Raw genomic sequence first — 21,833 nt, 5'->3', positions numbered from 1 at the left:
CTTGGGTTGTCCCTCTAGGGAAGCTCACCCAAGCCTTGGTGTCCAGAGTTTTTATCGTGACTTAGTCATATGTGCCCTGTGCATCTGAATTTTGGTCTCCAGCCCTTCCTGGAGGCCTTAATGTGCTAATGTCTTTGGTCTTCAATTTCTTTGGAGGTTATATCTGTTATTGTGTGGCCCCAAACTCCCCTCCTAAATTCCATCGGTAAACTGTCTACTAACCAAAGCCCTTGGCACAAACCTGTCACTGAGAAACAAGACATTGCAAGGTTCTAGAGATCACCTCTCAGCAGTCTAAGGCAAAGGCCAAACTCTGTTGGGGCAAAGCTAAATCCTCGCCACATAACCTTCTTAACTCAAGGTTAAGTACAATTTCAATTTGATTTGATAATTTTATCTTCGAGTTTATTTTAGGCATAAACATTCTAGAATCCTGCCGTGTTTCTCCTCAGAAAATCGCCTTCTGCGATGCAATTAGATGGGCCTCGTGAACACAGACTTGAATGAGTGTCCTTATAGCAGGTAAAACACTAATTATTTCAGAGCATCTCTCTTGACTGCTGAGGGAACTTCCTGATTACCTCTCAGTGAGCAGGAGGCAGTATGGTGTAATTTCATTAGCTTTTCATTATTTACGGGTGTAAAGCCCTCTGTGTCTGTGAGGATGAAGCTGACATCATCACTCCATCATCTCCCTCTTGAGCTGGTGGAGGCACTCAGAGGAGAAGGGACTCATTCTGCGGCCCCCACCAAGCCTGTGCAGGTGGCCTGGCAGGTATTTCTGGTGTGGTTCTCTGTCAGAGGATGTGGCAAGAGCCGCCATGGTTGTACATGTCCTGCTTCTGCCATGAGCTTCAGAGGAGGAGTTTCTATTTAATTCCCTTCTTTTTTTTTTTTATACATCTTTCAACTAAGTGCCCATGTGCCAGGTACTGTGGAACCAACTTTCAACTAAGTGTCAGCTGTGCGCCAGGTACTGTGGTAGGTGTGGTGACTGGGGACTGAACAAGAGAGACAAAGCTCTTCCTTTGGAGAACTCGTAGCTCTGAATGAGAAATGAGGCTATTCCCTATTGTGGAAGTACAGTGAGGGAAATAGGGAGATGTCACAGGTGGCATTGGGGTGGTGGCTTCTAGTTAGGTGAACCTTCGCTGGGAGCTCCGAGGGAAGAGCTGGTGAGGAGGTCCACTGAGGGAGGAGGTAGAGGCAGTCCCTATGCTGGAAAAGGCATCTTTTTTTGAAGCCCAGAGAGAGACAGTCATTACTCTTGCTTTTGGAAAGGGATGGAGAATTAGGTACCAAATGAGTGTGGTAGAATTGTCGAGGCTTAGCAGGGTGTGGTGGCACATGCTGTAATCCCCGTGCTTGGGAGGCAGAGACAGGAGGATCGCGCAGGTTCGAAGCCAGCTGTGTTGGCTTAAGAGACCCTGTTTCCAAATAAAATGGGTCTGGGAGTGTAGCCCAGAGGTAGAAGGGTTTCCAGGAACCCCAGTACCACCACCAAAATAAAAAAAGGTCAAGACTTCCTGGGTCACTTCTGAGCCCCGCCCCCTGCCATTGGGCAGGTGAGCTTGCCCAAGGTCGCCCCAAAGGCTGCCCCACCTATAAACGGGGATGATGAAGGGCCTCCCGCATCGCTGGCAGGGTGTGTGGCAAGGACCCGTCAGGCACTTCCCTTGACGTCCTCATCAGGCTTGGCACAGCACAAGTTCAGTCAAGTGCTTTTATTAATATTTCCCTACACTGAAATATAAACCTGCTGTGTGGGAGCTTGCCTTCAGAATGACCTATGCCATCTGGTGCTAGGACTTGAAGTGCTTTTTTTAAAATTTTACATGGTCATTTCTAGACCATCTGGAAGAACTTCTTCCTATCTTGTTCAGAAATTGATTCTTTTTCCTAAAACAAAACAAAAACAGACACCACTTTGGAATGAACAAAAATTTCTAAAATGTGTCCTTCAATTGATAGGGTTGAACTGGATGAGAAGGTACAGAAGGGATAATTAATTTTATAAGAGAAATATGCAGATCTGAACTTAAAATAATGGGTCTATCCCAAAAGTGTGTTATAGGGGTGAAGTTGAGAAATTCAAGTGCTTTGATTTTGTTTTTCTTAGGAGAACAAAGAGTGTAGGAAAAGAAAGAATTTATTTTTAACTTTTCATTTTAACTTTTTTCACTTTGATGCCAATATCCTTTGTTTCCTTAAGTAGTGATATGAGAGTCATTTAACCTTTACATTGTAACTCAAGGTCAATACTGGGTTATCAACTCGTGTTCTTCCTAAGGGACCCTTGATGGGGGAAGCGTCTGAGCTTTACTTGGTATTTGGAGTTTGTGTCAGCTTGTCTCTTTTTCTACAGATTCCTTCTCATCATTAGATAATGTTGCCTAATATTGTTTGTAAACTAAGCACTAAAATGTTCTCCAAGACGACCTGAGTTTCTCTCTTAAGAGAAAGTGCTGGACCTTTAGGCTATGACTAGTTTTTTATTTTTTATTTTTTTTCCAGTGGTTATCAGGCAGATCGGGGCCAAGTTTATGACCCATTTTTATCAAGTGTACACGATTTCAAGACCTGGATTTTATTTTGAAAATTAATCTCAAACCTGGTTTCATTTTTCCCTTTCCTGTTTTCCTCATTCACTACATTTCATTTCATTCTGCATGTAGTTTTGTAAGCTGACTTAAATCCTCTGGACCGAGTTAAGGAATAAGTGACAGTAGTCATGAGCGAGGAATCTAACCCCTCGGAACTTCCATCCTTTTTCATTGTGAGGCCCTCGTGAATCTAAATGAAGTTTCTGTAGTAAATTTCAGCCAAAATGGCCAAAGAGTCCACTGCCACTGGCCGCGATGCCAGCAAGGTCACGAGGGCAGGCCTGGGCCTGTGGTTTCAACTTGTCCTTGGGAAATCAAGATATCCAACAGCTGGGTCAGTGAGTCCTCAGAGGTGCCATTTGTGGGTCAGTTTCCATCAGGCCCTGTACAGATCAGTTGGGAATTTGGTGCCTTTTGAGCCCAGCATCGTGACTCAGTGAAACCACACAGCCAGGCACGGCATCTGGTGAAACCAGCTGGCATGCTGGCAGCATCACTGTCTTCTCAAAGAAGGCATGTTGGCCCCATGCTGTGGGACATGTCAGGGATGCTGGCCAGGGCTCGGGGCTGGACTGGGCTCGGTGGCCATCCGGGACTCTGTCCATTTCCCAATCAAGTTGGCCAAATCAAATTCCATGGGTCCTGTAAAAGTGAGTGGGGGAGGCGTCTGCATTCCTGGGTGCTCCACCACATGGTTCTCAGGTTACGTGGAAAGCTCAGTTTAGTCTCACTTCCCCTCTGACTTGGCGAGTCAGGGGAGCAGCGGGGATGCTAAGCTGTCATAATGCTCATACACAGACGGGGCTGTGGAGCAGCTGGGGCTCACATAGTCACAAGTGTGCATATCTTTAAAAATAAATAAATAAGACTTGGAGGTCAGGAATTTTATTGAGAAATAGAGTGCTGAGAAATTATATTCTTGTACCCACACACCTCTTTTCTAGGTCAGTCACCAATTATTCATGTCTCAGAGGTGATCAATCAATTAGTAATAAATTTTAAATAGGGATATATTACCTCTTGTCAAAAAGAAAGTGCATGGAATCTTTTGTTGTCTCGAGTGATTGATTAGATCATTACACCAGGAGCTGTTCAAGGTGCTGGAGACAGGACAATGAATGAAATCAAGGAGGTGTGGGCTCTGGGAGCCGGCAGGGCAGGCTAGTGAGTGAGAATAGGGGTGCCTAGGGAGGGGCAGTAAGGAGGAATATTTTATTTCTTTTTTCCTCTTTGGAAAAAATTGTTAATATCAACATACTTTGAGTACCTTTTGTGAACATAATCAAATATATATTACAAAATCTGTAATTTTAAAGTTTCTGTCTAAATATCAAAAGAATCCTATTTCTTTTTTTTTTTTTTGGTGGTGGTGGTACTGGGGTTCCTGGAAGCCCTTCTACCTCTGGGCTACACTTCCAGACCCAATATATATATATATTTTTTTAAATTTGGAAACAGGGTCTCTTAAGCCAGCGAGGCTGGCTCCGAACCAGCGCGATCCTCCTGTCTCTGCCTCCCAAGCGCGGGGATGACAAGCGTGCCCACCACGCCCGGCTAAAAGAATCCTATTTCTGATATGAAGAGGAACTATTTTCTACATGGTACCAAAATTAAAATTGACCCATACTCTAACATTGATAACTGAGACAAAACAACATAGATTCTACTTAGAAAAGATCAATAATGACCTCACAGACTGTCTTCACACACATATAAAGTTTTGTTTTTCTGAGATACAATTTGGCCTATTTTTTTATTTTAATGGTGCATTGTAATTATATATCATAGTGAGGTTGAGAGTGATACTCTACATACATTAGTCTTAAAATATATGCACACAGCACTCGTTGTTTCCGTGTGGGTCCCACTCCACCACTCTCTGTGCACAACGTTACGTAGATAGCTTCATATATGAACAAAGGGTTATGTTTTCTGATGGAGGCTGTCCCGGGTGCTCTGAGAACTCAGACCCTGCCAGGTGGATAGCTTCCTGGAGGAGGTGACTTCCCAGGCTGGAACCAAAAGCATAAGAGATTAGCTGGACAAACAGAGGAGGAGGGTGTTGGGGAAGAGAACCAAGGGAAAGAGCCCAGCTGTGGAAGACCTCACCCTACAGCTGAGGCCAGCAAGAGCCTGGCATGGGCGGCCCATGGGAAAATGGTCAGTGAGGTGTGGTGCCCACGGGGAGGTTCGAGGTTTGTGGATCCAGAAGGCAAGGTGAATGCTAAGTCATTGCAGCTTGATGCCCCAGCACTCATCAGACACAAAGGGGGCCCGTGATGCATCTTTCTCCATTCACCGGGAGCAGATCATACTGAGCTCCTCTTCAGTAAAACTCAAGACCACAGATTCACCATTTATTTATTCTCAAATAGATTTTATACCCATTATATTTTCTCTCTGTTAAGTTGATAATTCTCAAACTTTATCAAGGATCAGAATGACCCTCAGAACTGATTCAGTGGGTCCAAGGAGAAGCTTGAAAATTTATACTTTTACAAGTTCTAAACATGGTCTTGAGAACCTGCATCCTGGCTGAAGAATCGATTCAGGTTCGCGGGGTGACCAGTGGACTTAATTCTTGGAGTCTTTGTATTTGCAAAGATGTTTATTGGACCCATGTGACATATGTTTCTTTCATCCCTGTATAGTCAGACTCCAAGTGAGATGCAAGTCAAGAATGAGACCCTGGGTAAGGGCGAGGGGCTCAGCTAGCGAGCACCTAGATCAAAGTGGCAATTGCTTGGAGCGGTGAAGTGCAGGTCCCGAAGTCAACCTTTTGATGCCTTTGTTTTTCTTTTCTTTTCTTTTTTTTTTTAAGCAAAAGAACACTGGTTTTACTACGTCCTCATTTGCAAGGAGGATTAGAATTCAGAATCATTGTTCTCCTGGTTATAGTGATGCTACCCTCAGGCCAGTGTGGAGAACTGTGCTGGTGACCTTTAGATGAATTACCAGGACCTTCCCAGTGATGGGGAGAAACTACCCAGCGCTCCTGTGCGGAGGCAGGATCACCTGGATTCCTGCCTCCCTTGGGCTCAGGATAGAGGGGCCCAGGGCTAGGAGCCAGGCCTAGCCAACAGGATATAAAAACCTGTTTTCTTTTTTTGGGCTCTAGGCTTTTAAAGAGTTTTGTCAGTAGGCACAAATAGTAGAGAAATAAATACTTTGCAAGGAAATCCGGAGATAAAGCTGGAATTAATAATTCTTTTAACATGAAAGAGTTGTTCTTTACTGTCTCACCTAGCGTTTGGGTTTTAAGGAGAGAGGGGTGAGGGCGAGAGGGTAGAGTCTTGGTTGTATTCCTAGCCAGTGGCCCACGTGTGAGCAGTAAGGTAGGACGCACATGAGCCAGAACCCCTTTCGGAAATCCTGAAAGCTTTTCCATATGAAAAGGAAACCAGGAAATTAGAGTCTTCGTTTTGTCTCTGTGATCAAAGCCAGGGGGAGAAAGATAGTAAGCAGATCCTGACCTGAAGTTCTGTGGCCACTGTGAGGATTTATTGACCTGAATAGCAAACATGAGTTGCGGGAAAGCTGAGGTCGATATTTACTCTAGGAGAAACGAAAATCAGATGTTGACTGAAACACGAGGCCTATGTCACTCTCAAAAAGTGGGTCTGCTGCCTTTGGAAACAGAGGAAGTAATGGCTATCATTGGTAAGACGTGTATTCAGTGCCTGAAACTGGGTGAAGCCTAATAATAATTTACAGTGTTAACAAGAATGGACAATACAGTGATGGGGATAGGACGGAGTAATGGTGCCCATTTTTGATTGCTCGTTAAGCTCTGGGTGGGATAGGTTGTTCCTGTCATGTGAACCAGCAAATGAGCTCAAAGGAGTTTATTGGATTGCACAAGGTAACCAGCAAGAAAGAGGCAGATCCAGGATCTGCAACCAAACCTATATGACCCGAGCTCATGATTTGAGGATCACCACCAGGGCCTGGTCTGGTTTCTCTGGGTCACCCATCCCAGACTTCAAGTTTTCTCTTTTCTAACTGAGCTAAAACATTTAGACTTTGCAAATGTTTCATAGACTGAGATTTAGTTTTGTTTTGACGGATTTGCTAAAAAGTTTTCTTTCAACCACATTTGCTGCTTAGACATTGAAAGTAATATGCTGTGGTTTATGGTGGCTGAATTTTAAATAAACTAATTTCATCCTTTGAGTCTTTATTATATTTTATTTTTTATTTTATTTGGTGGTACTTGGGTTCCTGGAAACCCTTCTACTTCTGGGCTACACTCCCAGACCGATTTTATATTTTTATTTGGATATGGGGTCTCTAAAGCCAGGGAAGCTGGTTTCAAACCTGCGCAATCCTCCTGTCTTCACCTCCCAAGTGCAGGGATTACAAGTGTGCGCCACCACGCCCGGCGTCATCCTCTAGGTCTTTGATTGAAATACAATAAAGATTTCAAAATGGTGGTCCTCCTCTAACAAAATGGTTTTTTTGTTGTTGTTCTTCACTATTAATTTTAGAGATAGAACATGATGACGTCAGACTTTGCTGGAGGAGATAGAGCTCGCCATGGAACTGGAATCTTTAATTCTAATCCTAAAAAGTATTTCCTCTTTTTTATTTTTTGCTTTGGAGGACCGCATAGAAATTTCAAATTTTTTTCCCTTTAGAAATTTCTAAAGAAAGAAACTGACTTTTTTGTTTTACATCTCAACTAAAATGTTCCTACTTGATGTGATGTGACTTAGTGGTTCTTAATATGAAGGAGACTACAATCCTTTCAGACATTCAGAAGACAGCAAGGCCCCTTTTGCTGTAAAAGTACACACACACTTGTGTGCATTCAGCAGGGAGTTCTTTGCCTAGGATCAGTGGAGACTAGGCTCAGAAATCTTGTTTCCCCTTTCCTCCCTCTTTCTTCCACTCCTCAGTAAATATTTTTTGAGCCCTGTTAAATTCCAGGCTGTGTGTTATGTGTTAGTGGTGAGTGGAAGAGATGTGGTTTCTATTTTCTTGGAGTTAATAGTCTACTGAATGAGGCAGACATTAAACCAAAAATAAGTCCTCACAAATAAACATGTGCATATGCGATGCTATGCATATGCGGTGAAGGAAAGGCGTGGTGTAGAGGATCATTTGTGGCAGGGTCAGACCTCAGATGTGGAGGGAGGACAGAGGCAGATGGATCAGGGCGGCCCCCCACTGAGGAAATGATATAACCCTTTTGATGAGCTGAGATCAAAAGTTTTATAGGAGTAAATGAAGGAGAGGAGAGGGGCTAGCAGAGTGTGCTCCATGCGCCTCTGGAATGCGGACACCGCCAACTCCTGGGCTACCTGCTTGCCTGTTCCAATGGCTCTGTGGCCTTCTGATGCCGAGCTTGTTGCATGATATGGTCCATTCAGTAGACTTCCACCGCCAGTGACTCATTCATCTGAAGGCTTTAAGGTAGGTTTTCTCTTTGTTCTCAAAGGGATTCCACAACACAGTCGTTTCTCCTTAATCTGTGGGGGATACATTCCAGCAGGTGCCTGGCACCACCTCCATTTCCAGGCCCTGTGTACACTACACTTTTTCCTATGTGCCCTGCAGCATTGCACACAGTTCCTTGGTTTGTCTGTCCTTCCAGGTTTATGCCCAGGTGAGGGCCTCCTTTCCATCGCAGCTCTTGTACTTTGGGGTCATTGTTAAGTAAAATAAGGTTACTTGGATACAAGGAATGTAATAAAGAAGCTACCAACCCGATTCCTGAGATGTCCACTAGGCAGCCATGGGATGAATCGTGTGTACTGTGCAGACATGCGTCTTGGGTGGGATGGAGTGGGACACCATGGGATTTCATTATGCTACTCAGAAAATGTGCATGAAAACTTGTGAATTGCCTATTTCCAGAACCTTCCATTTAATATTTTTGGACCACATTTGGTCAAAGGAAACTGAATTTATGAGAGGAACAATTATGTTGAGACTTCTCTATCTGGGGAGCAGTGGTCCTGGGGTGCAATAATCATTCCAGCTTATTTACTTGCTGTGGTACCCATGCTCCTTTGACTATATTGGGGATGGTGATGAGGTGCTTGCTGCACACAGACATACATGCTCAGTGACAGTCACACTTCCCAGGACCCACTCTGCAATATGCAGTTGTCACCACACAAGCATGGATTTTAGACCCTTCTTCTCAAGGTGCCGTTGCTGGCTCAGTGATGGAGGCTTGTTGGAAATACAGAGCCTCAGGCCTGCCCCAGGACTTGAATCAGAGTCTGCAATTTTTACACAGTCCCTGCATGAATTGTATGTGCAGTGACATATGAACGGGGCTGGTTGGTCATTTCCATTTCTACTTTGGTCTGGTCTGTGCTGTGGAATATTTTAGTCCAAACGCTTCCATTTAAGGTTTAGTAGAACATTGACACATTTAATGATCTGTATTTTAATAGAACCATCAATTATTTCCCCAAATAGGTTAAAGGAATCTAGGTAACTGACCTATGAGATAGTTGGAATTTGACTGAAATATTAGTAGAGGTGCCGCTGGCCTGTGCTGAAAGCCCCATTACATAGATACAAAGTGATTCCACCTGTTTATGGCTGGTCACCTGCTTTTTTTATGGCAGCCTTCTCCATAGCTTAGGTCAGATGGAAAGGCTCTTAACACAATGACTTTTATAAGTGATCAATGGTGCAGAAATCAGGCAAGCAACTGTGCAGTAGTCAATGAAATCAGTCATATTGGTGGGACTTAAGGTCACTTCTGTTTGCTTTCTGCTTGGTCTTTGAAGGGCTCCTCACATATGTCTAGGCACAAGACACCAGTCAGAGGCAGCCGCAGGAATCAGCCCTGCTAGGACTGGCCTCCACCCTCTGGACCTGCCTCTCCTGGCCTCTCATCCTTCCTGGCTTCCCCCTTCAGTTCTCTGTATTCATGACCCACTCCCGGCCTTGCTGATCCATCTGACCACACATCTTTCTCCATATTCTGTCCTACTTCTTGGTCTCAGCATCCTCCACGGCACTGGGTAAGAGCCCTTCTCACGTCAGCCCCAGGCCCAGAGCACCCCTCAGGTGGAGGGTCGCACGAGGGTCAATAGGAGCCACGCATGAATGTGGCACCGCCACCTTCCTTTGCAATTTGATGGCAGACCCTGTTACCTATGTTTAGCTGTAGCATGTACCTTTGCTTATTTTGTATTGATTACACCCTTATTTTTTAGCTGCTGTTTGGTTTGAATATAGAATGTCCTGTAAAAATTCATGTTTGGCAATGCAAAATATTCAGAGATGAAATAACTGAATGAGGACTCTATTCTTGTCAGCGGGTAAATCAAATGATGGGTAAATAATTTGAATAACTTTACTGGTGGCAACTGTAGGCATATAGTACGGTGTGACCCACTACTTATGTCACTAGGGGTGTGGTCTGGTAACTATATCTGTTCCTGGTTCCTCCTCCTTTTCTCTTCTCTCCTCCCCTTCCCTCCCCTCCCCTTCTCTCCTCTCCTCTCCTCTCCTCTCCTCTCCTCTCCTCTCCTCTCCTCTTCTCTTCTCTTCTCTTCTCTTCTCTTCTCTTCTCTTCTCTTCTCTTCTCTTCTCTTCTCTTCCCCTCTCTTCTACTCTCCTCTCCCTCTGTCCTTCTGGCTACCCTGAGCAGCTTTTTTTTTTGCCAAGCCCTACAGCCATGATGTCTCTCCCTCAGAGCCAGCCAGAGATGTACAGAAACCTCTGAAACCTCCAACACTGAGCAAAATAAATTTTTCTGTCTCTAAGTTGTGCTTGTCAGGTCTTTTGGTGACAGCAATGGAAAAGTTACCTTAAACAGTTTCTTATAATGAAAACTCAAATTAAAATGGTTTAAGTTATAAAAGTCTTATAATGAAGAAAAAGCTAAAGTGGATTTCACATCTCATGTGGCTTAATTTTAGTTTTTAGTGAAGCCACCTGGGTTGGTGTTTTCTCCAGTTCTTACCTCTGTTTCCTCTGTGCTGATTCGAGTTTCAGGCAGGGGCTTAGTCCTCCTGCCAGTTCCACGTACAGAGGATTCAGACCAATTATGCAGGTTGGACTGGGTCTTTTATTCCCCAAACCCAGGCTGGTCTCATCTCCGCACTGGTTCTGATTGGGTTTTGTGGCCATTCTTTAACCAATCACTGTACCTTGTGAAAATACAACAAGCTGCTTTGTTTTAGACAAGTTTAGAGAAACTTCAGCAGACGTCAGGCTCCTCACACCCTCCATCCATCCATGTATATGCCATCCTATTCCAGATCTTTATTCCCAGATCTGCTTCTCATGTCTCAGAGGCATTTCTCGTCATCCTCATAGTAAAACCCTGTGCCCTTCCCACCACCCGGAAAGCCCTGTGTCTGCCCCTCACTCGCTCACATGCTACAAAGACCCAGAGCAGAGGCGACAGCGTGCACTGTGGCCAGGCTCCGGGTCTTTGCAGCATGTAAGTGACCTCATATGTGATGTACGTGTGTGCTTCTTGTCACTCACCACACCAGCGTGCTGGGTTAGGGAGCATAAGCTGTCTCTACCATTGCTGCGTCCCCTGAGCCCAATCAGTACCTGGTATATAGACCGCATAGCAGGGTTGGGGGTTAAATAAGAGTACCCTAGAACAGGAAGAAATGTGAATGTCCATTCTTCCCTTCTCAGATAAAAGGATATCTAGATGACGTTTTGCCAATCACTGGATATGTGGTTAGGAGTGGCACAATTCATCTTCTTGGATGAGGGGACATTTGAGCTAAGACCTGAAGGAAGTGAAGGAGTGAGCCGTGCTCAAACACAGGAGGAAAACCTCTTCTTTTTAAGCAGAGCACAAGGAACTTGGAGAGTTTCAAAGACAGCAAAAACCCAACCTATGTGGGCCAGGAAGAGTGAGGGGAGAGTGGAGGTGGATGAAGGGCAGGTGCGGGGCTTTACAAGTGGTGGGAGGGCACAGGGCTCTGCTGTGAGGATGACATGCCTTTTAGACTTGAGAAGCAGAACTGGGAGTAAAGGGTGAAATAGGATGGAATAAACACGCACGAATGGAGGGTGATCTGAGCGATCACATTTTGTTAATGTCTGGCTGATGAAAAGCCAGCCTTGGTCTCCAAGTGGACCTGGCTCTTTGATCCCACCCAAAATGGTTTCCATAATTATATCTTTTAAAAAATGTATTTTAAGCTGAGCATGGTGGCGCAGGCTCGTAATCCCAGAATTTGGGAGGCTGAGAAAGGAGGATTGCAGTTCAAGGACAGCCTCAGCTACTTAGAGAGGTCCTTTGCAACTCAATGAGACCCCGTTTAAAAATAATGAAAAAAATAGGCTGGGGGTATAGCTTGGAGGTAGAAGACCCCTGAGTTCCATCACCAGTACCGTAAAAAAAATGTATTTTACAGACAGAGACGTATTACCCCCCTTTCTTTAGTTAATGCCTCTTGATCTCCAGTTTGAATCTAACATTAGATTGTTTCCCTCCAACTTTAAACTCTGAGTGGTTCCCTGAGTATCATATATACTTAAAGTGCAGACATCATTTCTCCTCTTCACCCTTTTCAGGGAAGAAAGGAATGGTAATTGCTATTGAATTTTGCCCGGGAAAAAGGTTTGGAAGCACAATGATTTTTTTTTAAAAAAATCTTCTCTTCAAAGAAAAGGAAGAAATGAAAAAGTAGACCTTCTGACTAAAATACAAGTGGTGGCCGTAGAAGACATGTTTATAGGTCTGCAGGACTGCTGGTAAGGGCAGCCTCTTGGGACCTGGGAGAGAATGAATCCTAAGACTGACTCATAATACATAAGAATGTGGATAGCCAGGTGTAGTGGCTCAAGCTTGTAATCCCAGTACTTGGGAAGCTGACAGGTTCAAAGCTAGCTTCAACAGCTTCGAGAGGCCCTCTGCAACTTAGTGAGATCCTGTTTCCAAATAAAATATTTAAAAAATAGACCTGAGGGTGTGGCCGGAAGGCAGAAAGGCCATGGGTTCCATCATCCCCACTACCACCACCAAAAAAAAAAAAAAAAAAAAGAATGTGAACCAGGTAGCCTCCACAGGGGCAACTCACCCCAAGCCCTAAGCCCCAAGGTAGAGGTAACGAGGCCCCTCGCATCTCTCCTGTGCTCAGAAGCAGGTAGCATCTCTATCATTTATTAGATAAAGTTCGCGCTCCTGAGCCTGGCCTGCAAGGCCTCGTGTCTTGTGGCAATAACTTATGTTCTAAGATTTGCCCATTTCTGCCCACATTCTACTTCATCCAGCCCAGAAACCCCTGAATTCACTTGGGGCTGGTGCTTTTCAGCGAATGTTCCTCTGTTTACATTTTATGGCATTTGCTGGAACTGCCCTTTGCTGCATTTCTCTTCCATTGCATCAGGAGCGTGTCTTTCTGGAAACCTTTTCTTCAGCTTAAATTGATGCTGCACCCCCTCTTTTACTCTAACACTTGGTTGTTCTGTTTCATACACTAATTCCATTTGGCCGGAATATGCTACCATTATTCTTCTGTATGACAGCTTCCCTCAAGAGAGATAAGCTCTTAAGGGAAGAGGCTATTTGTCATTTGTGTTTATGTCCCTTCCCCTTCCAGCAAGCCCCAGTGCATGCCAGAGGGAATACTCAACAGAGACACAGTGAGCTAGCTTTGGACACGTGACAATTATTATGGGGTATTTCAGCCTTGGGACTTGTTAAGCAATTTCTTTTATTTTAACTTTTAAAAAAAGTTCTATGCAACTGCTCCTCTTTTTTTTTTTTTAAGGGACACGCGAATTGCAAGTCCTGAGCTCAAAACCATGTCCCCCTTTTCTCTAGAAATTTCCAGAACTACTTCGAGAAGAAGAAATGTGATTCAACTCGAAGAAACGACACATTCTACCTCTAGGGTTGAATAAGAGTGAGAAGTTGGCGGGGGGCTGGGGAGGCCCCAAAATGAGCTCTCACACATTCTGCTACCTGTTCTTAACTTCCTAATCTTCTGGGACCAACTTGTCTTCCCCTGGCCCGCTCTGGCTGGGAGTGTCGCCTCCCTGATCCTCCTGTGTGTGGGGTGTCCAGAGACGTATTTCAGTTTAGAAAGGGGAACGGGAAGAGGTGCCCTTTGCACATTTTCAAGGTCTGTGGGTTCCCAATGACGTTCCTTACTAGGTCCATGCAGCTTTATTCACTTTCTTTTGTTCAATAATCTTTTAGACTTATTTCTTGGAGTTGCTTCCAATGTCAAAACAACTGACTACAATGTGATCTGTGTGTGGGTGGTGTCGGATGGGGAGTGGGGCGAGGGGTGCAGTCTACCTGGTCTGTGTCCCTGGCTCTTCGTGACTGTGTTAGTTAGGCTCAGGCTTCTCCTAACTGCTTGTCCTTTGTGGATCTCATCTCACAGATGAATTACAGTGTGAGGCTTGCTGTGTCCAATAGGAGCTGTCAGGGCCATCATGCTGTGTGAATTCCAAACACCTTCTTGTACATTGGCAGAGGCCGGCGGCAGATTGTGAGCATGCTTCTGGAATAATACACGGCGTCTCGTCCTACTCTGGACATTCTTAAAAATCTGAGAAGACAGGTTCAGTGTGGTTTTTGTTCTCCTTCCCTTGAGATGACACTAGAAGGAAACTAAAAATGCATGTGAGGCCGGCCATGGCACACACCTGCTTGGGAGGCTAAGGCAGGAGGACCACAGGTTTGATGCCAGCCTTAGTACTTTAGTGACACCCTAAGCAACTTAGTGAGACTCTGTTACAAAAAAATAAAAACTAAAGGGATGGGAATATAGATCAGAGGTAGAATGTGCCTAGGTTCAATCCTCAGTACCAAAAAAAAAAAAAAAAGAAGAAGAAAGAAAAGAAAAGAAAAAAAAAACCCTACGGACCTGTCAAAGTCAATCATATTTATGCTTGGAAACCAAGTTTGCTATACAAGGCCAGTCAGGAATGTCTGGAGTCACCCAGGATGGGAACATTTTGATATTTGACTCAAGAGTCTAGTTATTTTTCCAATGGCAAATGAAATGATTTTCAAATGTAGTTTCCTCACTGAGGATGAAGTTAGTCCCTTTTCCCTTTATAATTTATAGACTGTGAGACAACAGGCTAATGTACAAATGCATGTGTAAGTCATCATTGCAGTTAAGAGCATGGCTGTCCAAAGTGTCCAGTTTTCCTTAACGCGTAACCTGAGTAGGTTAGCCATTTTCCACATTGCTGGGGACTCTAATACCAACCCTGTCCCTCAGCGGAGAAGCACCGAGGTGATCCTCACTGCCACCTGTAATGGCTGAGGGGTGTAGAACAACCGGGTTGTAGACCTGATTTTCCAGGTGTCCCAGTCTACGTGAAGCAAATAATCACTGGATGGACACTCGGGCTTCAGTGTCCAGCCCTCCAAGCCTTCCTTCCAGAAGGTATTGCCCATTCTTCACAAACAGTACTCCAGCTGGGCATGGTGGGCATGCCTGTAATCTTAGGAATTAGGAGGCTGAGACAGGAGGATCGCAGGTTCAAGGCCAGCCTTAACAACTGAGACCCGCAGAAAATTAGCGAGGCCTCGTTTCAAAACAAACAAGTAATAAAAAGGGCTGGAGATGTAGCTTGAAGGTAGAATGCCCCTGAGTTCAATCCCTAGTACCCCCCCAATGAAAACAATACCCAGGTAGGTCTGATCATAGTTAGCACAGGTCTAGGTGTGCAAGGCTGTGCCAAGCATGGGGCTGTGCATGGGAATAAACAGAATGTAACCCCTGTGCACCTCTGCTGGGGCAACTCAGGCACTTACAGGAAAAACTACCTTAGCCAGCTGAGCCTGCACTCCTACGTGTGCTTGTTGGGGTTTCATCTTTAGTAGCAAAGATTTTCAGCTTTTCTGCTTGGAAACTTCTAGGCATAATTGACTCCACCTTGCCTCTCACACTCTCTTTTACCAATTACAAAATTGACAGATTAAGAAATTATACATGGACGCCGGGCGTGGTGGCGCACACTTGTAATCCCCGCGCTCGGGAGGCAGAGACAGGAGGATCGCGCAGGTTCGAAGCCAGCCGCGCTCGCTGGCTTAGGAGACCCTGTTTCCAAATAAAAATGTAAAAATAGGTCTGGGAGTGTAGCCCGGAGGTAGAAGGACTTCCAGGAACCCCAGTACCACCAAAAATAAAAAAGAAAAAGAAAAAGAAAAGAAAAAAAATTACATGGAGCTGGGTGTGGTGGCACATGCTTGTAATCCAAGCACTTGCGAGGCTGAGACAGGAGGATTGCACAGGTTCGAAGCCAGCCTCAGCTACTTAGTGAGGCTCTCAGCAATTTAGTGAGACCCTGTTTCCAAATAAAAAATATAAAAATAGGTCTGGGGGTATAGCCCAGAGGTAGAAAGCCCCTAAGTTCCACCCCCAGTACCACCGAAAGAAAGAAAGAAAGAAAGAAAGAAAGAAAGAAAGAAAGAAGGAAATTATACATGTATTGCTTTTTCCCCATTGACTGGTCGTATGTCTGGGTAACTTTCCTGAGCTTCTCTTGTCTGCAAAATGGAATCAGAGCTCTGAGTGGTACTTGGGTCCCAGTGAGACTGAGTCAACAATGGAGGACAGCGACCTGCATATAGATTGGGCCGGGTCACCATTGCGCTCCTTCACTTCCTTCCTTCCCCATCCCCTGGGGCGGGTCACGGTGCTTACCCTGCACCCACCCTTGCACCAACTCGAGTCTGCGCGACAACCAACGACTCCTAACCTATCCCCTTTGCTAGATTCTGTCTCAGTCAGTTTTGTATGCTCTAACAGAATACCTAAGACTTTAGTAATTTATCCATGAAAGAGCCTTATCTGACCCATGGTTTTGGAGGCATGGTGCTGGCATCTGGCAAGGGCCACCTTGCTGGGTCATCCCATGGAGAAAGACGGGGGAAGAAAAACATGTAAGGGTAACTCACCCTCTCCAACCAGGGGCCTCACCTCCTCGGCACCTATCATCACTCCCAACGTGATCACACAGGGATTAAGTTCCATCATGTGAACTCTGAGGAACTCGTTTAAACCTTGGCTCTGTCTTCTCCCTTGAACCCCTCTGCTGAGTGAGTCCATCGGTCCTCATCAGAAATCTTTAGTGTCTCCCTTTATTTGCAGGACAAGTCCCAAGCTCTCACAGATCATCGGCAGGCTGAGAGTGTACCAGGCTCTGTCGTGCCTCAGGCCTTTTTCCTGGACTCTTCCCCACCTTTCTAAATTCTACCCGTCTTTCCAATCTCACTTAAATTTCATGAATTTTTAAAGATTTTTTTTTCTGTCCATCAGTGATATGTGCCTTTTCATTTCTTTTCTGAATTTAATCAATTTTTTATTACTATGACAAAATACCTCATGAATTAGGCAACCTTAAAAGCAAGGGTTATTTTGGATCATAGTTTGGGAAGTTCCAGCCCAATGGTCTGTTGATCATGTTGCTTCTGGGCCTGTGAAAAGACAGAACATCGTGGTGGGGAGGGAGCACACCACAGAGGAGACTTCTCCTCATGGCAGCTGGGAAGCAGAGGATGAGAGGCTGGACGCCCAGAGTTCCCTTTGAGGGCACGCCACCAGGGACCTAACACTTCCCACTAGGCCTCACTTCTTATAGGCCCCACTACCTCCCAATAAAACTAACCTGAGGACCAAACCTGTAACACAGAGGCCACTGGGAAATATTCAAAATCCAACTTAGAGCAAAGCTACATGAATCGGCCCCTCCATCCATCTGGCTGATAATCCAACTACCTTCTTGCGTGGTCTTCAATCTGGATTTAGGTCTTTTCTTGCTATTTGTCCTTTATCTGGCTTTTCTATCTCTTCAACTAGAGGACATAACCACAGTGTGAGACTCTATCCCTTTTACATTTCACATCTTCCAGTCTGAGGCCTCTTGTACTGGAGACTCTCCAAAGCTGGTTTGATGCAGGAAAGGTGATTATGATCAGAATACATTTTCTTCTTTATAGAATTCCTTGCTTTTGGTGTGCATGGGCAGTGGGGATGGTATTTCAACAGGCCAGCATCTTGATCTCTGGCAGAAGCAGCCAGTTGGAATCACCTTATTAACTCAGAAGCAGAAGAATGTGTCACTGTATCCTCTGGACATTAGATTGCTAATTCTCTCAGACTTTATAATTTCTGCCAAACCTTGGAGCATAACTTTGGCTGCCATCCTCCAGAGACCAAATTGGAACCAAGGCAACTGGCTAAGTAAGCCATTTGCAGTGTTATGCAATTTGGACTTAAATTTAGTGGGTTTTTTTTTTTTTTCGGAAGTAAAGTAGAAATATGACACTAACTCGGTTCCAGGTGTTTTTCTCCTCTTTTCTGTGTTCTGATCTTTAAACAATAAGCAAAGGCAGCTCTTGGTGTTGCAGGATCGTTCCTCCAGTGGCACTTCTTTTCTTTTCATGTCATGTCAGACCCCTTGCCTGGTAGAAGCGTTGTGTAGGAGGTTTGCTGCGCACCCCATGGGGCTGCACACATTTGTTTCTTGGGTATGTTGAGGTTCGGTGTACTGGCTGTTGATAAGCCACTTGGGCTTAAATCTGCTCCACTGTTAACATAGACCATCAGGAGGATGACCTACATCTAGAAAGCATCACAATACATTGAGTGAGTTATAAGAGTATGTGTGTGCTAGTGAATTCCTTATTTCAGGGTGGATAATCCAGGTTCCTAAATTTCCCTTTAGGGTATCTCTCTAACCTTTAGCAGGACTCTTTATTAGGAAAATGGATAAAAGGAGACTTTCCTGACTATGTTGTTTCTGTCCGTATTTTTTTTTTAGAGAAAATTACCAAATGCTTGTTGCCAACCTAGTTTTGCAAAATCATTTTCTTTAATCTAGTTGAGCCTGAGCATGTCAGCACTTAAAAGATTTCCTTGAAAATTCAACTTTCTTGAGTTTCACTAGTACCCATGGGTTAGTTCTCCTCTGCTTGTTCTACTTCTTTTTAATTCTTGCAAAATTTCATTTCCTTTGGGAAGGAGCTTCTTTTTATCCTTCTTCTTTTTTTTAAAATTAGGTACAATCTTGCTGACAGTTATTATACAGTGTGTGTGTGTGGGGGTGCCATCTAAGGAAAATCCTTGGCTAACCTGGAAACTTTTCCAGTGAAATCAGGTTCTTGATGCGATTTTAAAGAGGTGACCTGAGTTTGAACCTGTGTCAGGGTTTCCACTGGTTCTCCTGCGCAATGGACTTTGCTCGGCCTGTAGCACTTCACATTTTTATCATCTTTGGTGTTCTCGTGGGCAAAGGACATCTGGTTTTATAAGCACAAAGGACACATAACCTCAAATCATCTAGCCCGAGCCAATCTGCTCCAACAACTTCTCCATCATCTGCTTTTTCCCCGCCCTGCCTCTCTAACCTGCTCAGTGTTTGTGGAGGTGAGGGTGTGGGTGGGAGGGGGAGAAGGGAAGAGTCTGCACAGGGTAGCACTTGCCTCCTTCCTGTTCAGCGTGACTAGCGTAGCATTGCCGGCTAGTGCCAGATTGCAGAGCCTCAGGAGGCTTCAGGAAAGGATGCAGTGATGATAGCAACAGCTGGCCCGCTGGTCTGGAATCACGGAACTAGCGAGTTTGTTACTCTCCTCATCGATGTCGTATGTGCTTTCAGGCTTTATATACTGTGTGTTCCGTGATCCTTGGAAGAATTTGTACAAATGCTTTTGGATGGGAAGGTTTAGCTGTGTTGCATGGAGATCTGGGGAGAGCTGCATCTGGAGAGGTTTCCTATGGGAGCCAAAGGTGCTGACCTCAAACCGCAAAATAATTTTCTTAATCACATTGTCTTTTAACTTAAAACTTACGATTCAAGTGAGGAATGCACTTGATTAAATACTCACACAAAGTGTGCAAATGAGTCCTATATAATTGGTATTAGTGTTAGGATAGGGACAATTTTGTAGCCCTCTAGGTTAAGGTATAGGAAAGGTTTGATGGCCACAATGGAAAGATAAGATTGCTTTTGACCTTAAAATGTTTCCAAGAGAGAAAGCCCTTCTGGTTCAGTAGTTTTCTTTTAAGTCTAATAGTTGAACCTGCTCTGAAAGCAGTAAGAGTGAATACTGGGGTTTCCATAAGGAAGACTGATGCTTAAATTACTTTTCAGGGACATGGTCCTGTTAACAACTTGTTGGAAAATTTATTGAAGAGAGATGGCTTTTTATTATTTTTTTCTTAAGCCTTTATGGAATCTCCTGCTGTTTCATAGTATTTCATATGGGAAGTCAGAGGCTCAGTAGCATAATCTTTTGGTTCTCGATTGTTAGTAGAGGTTTTGTCCTGCTGTCCTGTGCCCAAGGAGCTACTTGTCCGTGGCCTTCCACCAACCTTCTTGGTTCGTATTTGATGTGTCCCCCAGTTACCTTTCCATGAATATGGTTTGTCTGCACAAACTCTCAGATGGATTTGGCTCTTGACCCAGTTGGGTTGTAAAGCCTTTGTCGATTGGCCACAGCCTGAATGTTACAGTCATTTGGAGGCAGTTGGGTGGTCTGTGGAAAATAAATCTCATTTGAGGATAACTAGGCGGAGTAAATCTGGATTCAAGACTTTGGTTTGTTTCTCAGCTGGCATGAAAAGATGATAAATAACTTCTTGGTAGTCTGTGTGAATCTCATAGGCCAAGAGTCTTTTCAGCCCTCTAAAGAGAAAACAATTTATGGCAAAATTTGGTGTGTGGGAATTGCTGTCAATTTTGAAATTAGCCTAAAAGAAAAACTTTTGTATCATCTGAATGGCACTAATAAATATACATAGCTATTGTTCTATAGAATTTGTGGAAACACATATACATTTTATGTTTGAACTTGGGGTGGTGGCTATAAGATTTTTACAGTTTTTCCTTTAAGAAGAAATGCAAATTTGATATTACTAAAAATGTGTTATGCATAGACTACCAGTGCTACAGGAATTTTAGGACATATAGACAGTTGAGAAAGTAAAAGTTACTTTGCCAAGGAAACTGTTTTTTATTATTTTGAAGTGCACATGTATATGTCTGCATATATATACTTATTTTACAAAAATCAGATCAGGTTGTACATACTGTTTTGACCTATTTTATTACACAACAATATAGTTATACTTTTATAAGTAAGTAGTCTATAATATTATCTTCAGTTTCTGTGTAATATTTGTTTTAAAATTTTATTTTCACTTATTAAATACCTATATAGAGTTCACTACGTCTCTAAGTGTTTACAAGTATTAACTCTTAATACATAAGTATGGACAGTTTATTTTAGCATTCCATTCATGTTGAATATTTATGGCTTTTTATATTGATTCTGAGTACTCTTGCAATGAACATACTTGGCAGCAAAATTTTCAGAAGTGGAGTTGCTAGGTCAAATACAGGTAAATTTTGTGAGTGTATGTGTGTGTGTGTGTGTGTGTGTGTGTGTGTGTGTGTATAGATCAGTGTATACGGATATATCTCAGGCATATCTCTGTGTGTATATATCTATCTATAATCAGTTTCTATATCTATAGCCTCCAGAAAGGAATTGCCGATTTTATATTTTTAACCAGCAATATATGAGCAAGCACGCTAATTTCATGCCTTCTTACTAACACGTTTTCATTAAAATGAACAATAAAAATAAAAATATGAAAGGCAAAAACAACTGGTCAAAATAACAGGTATAAACTGATTCCTTGGTTTTTACCTTTTTCTTATTGAACTTTGGGGCCTCTTTTGCTATTGAAGATATTAGTTTTTTACAAAATGCTGCTCCTGTTTTTATTATTTTTCATTTACTTCTCTGATTATAGTAGTTATCATCAGATGTAAGTATTTATCTTGGTAGTCAAATGTACCTGTTTTTTCTTTGTGGTTTATGGATTTTCTCTCTGCTTATATGGGGTTCGTGTGCCCCTCGATTATATAAAAACACATATACATTTTTTCAAGAACTTTTATAGTTTCTTTTTCTTCATTTTTAATCTTTAACCCATCTGGAATTTATTTTGGTCAGCATACATTTTCTTTTAAGCCAGCTAGAATGCTTTCAATACATGGGAGCAAATGTCCATGTGGCTTTGGAATAAATTGTATAATGCTATATAAAACTTTGAGCTTAATAATAATGATAGTTTTGAAATTGAACATTTATTAGGTCCTTCACTGGGTGCCAGGTAGCATGCTAAGGACTCTGTACGTCCTATTCCGCGGGGCCCCGCGGTGAGTCCAGGTTAAAGTGTCCTGTGGTCATTAAGGTTGAGTCACGGTGACCACTCATCTTCTAAAGTGGCCTGGCACTCGCTTGACCAG

The 21,833-nt window shown here is 43.6% G+C and overlaps 1 protein-coding gene across 1 annotated transcript in view; it reads left to right on the top strand.

The window, feature by feature from the left end:
* The window catches only part of BMPER (BMP binding endothelial regulator), a gene marked incomplete at both ends in the record, with an annotated part of 235,228 nt that overhangs the window by 176,752 nt on the left and 36,643 nt on the right, over nucleotides 1-21,833 (top strand). The window lies entirely within an intron of this gene.

The sequence above is a fragment of the Muscardinus avellanarius genome (genome assembly GCF_963383645.1).
Source record: "Muscardinus avellanarius genome assembly, chromosome: 9".
NCBI classification, from domain to species: domain Eukaryota; kingdom Metazoa; phylum Chordata; class Mammalia; order Rodentia; family Gliridae; genus Muscardinus; species Muscardinus avellanarius.
Note: the sequence above shows the minus strand (reverse complement) of the source record. Positions and strands in the feature narration are given on the sequence as shown.